This window comes from Garra rufa, chromosome 17 (assembly GCF_049309525.1).
Source record: "Garra rufa chromosome 17, GarRuf1.0, whole genome shotgun sequence".
Lineage (NCBI taxonomy): Eukaryota > Metazoa > Chordata > Actinopteri > Cypriniformes > Cyprinidae > Garra > Garra rufa.
Genome location: NC_133377.1, coordinates 25,525,199 through 25,528,640, shown reverse-complemented (window position 1 = coordinate 25,528,640; position 3,442 = coordinate 25,525,199).

Genomic DNA, 3,442 nt, shown 5'->3' with positions numbered 1-3,442 from the left:
CGAACCCGCGTGTTTCCGCCCCGCACACCGAGTTGTCATTTTAAAAGTTTAGCGTTTGGTTGCAAAATAGAGTTGAATCTTTAATGATAATAATGACTATATTAAGTTATCAACAGAGATAGAGTTATAACAGAGTTCTTTATTTTAAATCAATAAAAATGCCACTCACAAACATGGCCGAAACGTCACTTCCGGCTTTGATTTCTTACGGCCAAAAACCTAATATGTGACCCTGGACCACAAAACCAGTCTTTTAAAAAAATTTGATGTATACATCAAATTAAAGCTGAATAAATAAGCTTTCCGTTGATGTATGGTTTGTTAGAATAGTACAATATATGGTCGTTATATAAACTATTCAAAAATCTTCTGAGGGTGGAAAAAACTAAATATTGAGAAAATCTCCTTCAAAGTTGTCCAAATGAAGTTGTTAGCAATGCGTATTACTAATCAAAAATAAAGTTATGATATATTTACGATAAAAAAATTACAAAGTATATTCATGGAACATGATCTTTACTTAATACCCTAATGATCTTTGGCATAAAAGAAATATTGATAATTTATCACAAAGTATTTTTGGCTATAGCTACAAATATACCCGTGCTACTTAAGACTAGTTTTGTGGTCCAGGGTCACATATGAAACATAACAAAAACATAGCATTATATAATATAGAAAATGTATAAATCCATAAATCTTAGAAAATTCTTAGTTTCAGATTAATATGTAAGAATGAGATTTAACATTTAAATGTAATAGTTAGGGTTACTATATGTATTAAACTATTATTGTATAAAAACATGTTAAAACTGCATTCATTTTTATGTTTTATTTCCCCCCCCCCCCCATGTAGAATCCATAGCTGCTAATTATAAGTGTGGCTACGTTTTAGGAGACTAATAAATGAAAAACACTCTTAGTTCTGACCGTAGGCAAAATTAGATATTTTTTATTATATATAATCATACTGCAAATATATTTCACTACACTAGAGAGCGCTATCTTTCTTACTTTCTGGGTTTTTAGTTCAAGCTTTAAACAGTCTCACATGGAACACTACACCACACGGAAACACTGGCTGTGGTCTGTTTTCCTCCATCTGTCCCTGTTTAATGTAAATACCAGAGGGTAAAATGCAAGCTCATGTATAAAAGAGCAGAGTAAAGGTTTGGATTTGAGCTGTGTGAAATTAGCTTTGTAGACAAATATATAAATGATATCTATGTATGACAAAAATACAATACAAAAAATTATTATTAATATACTTTTATCCAACTTTTTCTTTAACGTGCAAGTAAGCCTATGGGTGAGACTTCTGTTTCATTATCCACTGTCGGGAAATAACGAGAAGACTAACAATGTGCAGTAAATGGTGAAACAGTTTGCACTATAAACCAGTGTTTATAATTAGGATAATACATTAAAATAACATGATATAACACACTAATTAGCAATATCAAGCAGCAAAATGAGCTGTTTTGTACAGCAGGGATGAGCTGGAGCAGACAGAAAAGAAAAAGCAGTGCCCTCATGAGCTGTGCCCTCATGAGAATGCCATAAGTGTGTAATCTAGGCAAAGGGTGGCTTTTGAAAAACCACATGGTTTTGATTCTTTTACATGTTGCACACTGTTTCATAGTTTGAATGATCATTGTTTTTATAAAACATTAATAAGTAGGTGTGCTCAAACAGAGTATTTGCATATAGTTCTTTCAAGCTATAGCTACAACAGACATATCCTGGAAGTATAAACAGGAAGCTGACAGAATGCTCATGTCCTGAGGAAATATCTGGGGCAGTAGACACGGATGAATTGGGAGGAGGAGGAGGAGGAGGGGGGTAGGGGTTATCAATGATGTCATAATCTGTCTGCAAGAACTAAAAGACGGTCACTGTTTGCTTGCTTCAAAGGATTTACAACCCTTTGGTATCTGGACACTTTGATGAACTGATCTAGGATCATCAAGGTCAGGGGTCAAAGCAAGGCTCCATATCAGTAACATCAAAACAGCCCTTAAGCCATCTGTGTATTTAACAGTACAGGTTTCTCAAGCGAATTGATCTGCTTTATCACTTGAAGCCTAAATATCCCTCTGTCACTTGTGACCTTAGTCACTTTGTTCTTGTGTAGATATACTATGCACTGGCCATACAGCTCGTGTGTGAAATGCCGGTGGTCATCTGTTGCGGCAGGATATTTACATATGACTGTGAAAGGAACAGAGCAGGAGATTAAAAGCATGTCCGGTGGCAGGGCCGGGTATTGTATTTGAGCAGTGAATCTTACTATAACAATGACTTTGGGAAAGCAGGTTTTTCCTGATGACATTACATTATTGTGACATAATTGTTCACCCCAAAATGAAAATTCAGTTTACTCATTTTTTCCCCCTCATATTAAGAAAACTGTATGTGGAACTGAGCAAAGAGGAGGAAATTGCAAATTGCAAATTAATGCCTTTCAGGACATCCTGGGTCAGCAGAGTGGCTGCCACTGAGATGAATGGGAATGGTATTGGATAGCTTTCTCAAGGTATCACACACCTTCTTTGGTTTACAGAGCCTAGGGCTGTCACTGAGACAGGTGTGATTCAGTCTAGTCTGTCAGGTGGCATTTTATACATATATAAAATGAAACCCATCTTTTTACACTGAGGACAACTGAGAGACTCATATGGAACTTTTACAGAAGGTTCAAACACTAACTAATGCTTTAGAAGGAAACACAATGCATTAAGAGCCGGGGGTGTAAACTTTTGAACAGAACGGATGTGTGTATATTTGTCTTATTTTGCCCCCAAATCTTTTTTTTTTTTTTCATTTAGCACTGCCCTACGGAAACTACAGAAGATACTTACATGTTTCCCAGAAGACAAAATAAGTTAAATTTACCCTGGTCTTCACATTTAAAAAGTTTTCACCCCCTGGAGAACAAAATCATACAGTCATTGTTGGAAAGGATTCAAATACACAAAAATGCTGAAAAACTAAAGAATATGTGGGACCTAAAGGATTTTTCTGAAGAACAGCAGGCAGTTTATTGATTCAGGACAAACAAGGGACTCATGAATAACTATCATCACTAAACAAAACAGACAAAAAAAAAAAAAAACAGCTGTGGATCATCCAGGTAACAACACAGTATTAAAAATGTATGTAAACTTTTAAAATTTTCATAAATTCAACTATTATTTTCTCTTGTGGACTATATGTAAATGTCTTTTATGTGAAATATCTTATTCAGGTCAGTACTAAATAGAAATAACATGTATTTTGTATGATCCCTCTTATTTTGGTAAAATAATTTTATTATACACAAGTGTAAAAAGTCAAAATTGACATACTGTGTTAATGTGATCTATGATAGTAGATTATGCAGAATACATTTTGTCTTATGCTGTTGCTTGAGGGTGGATGGGTCATTCTTCTGTTTTCTTAC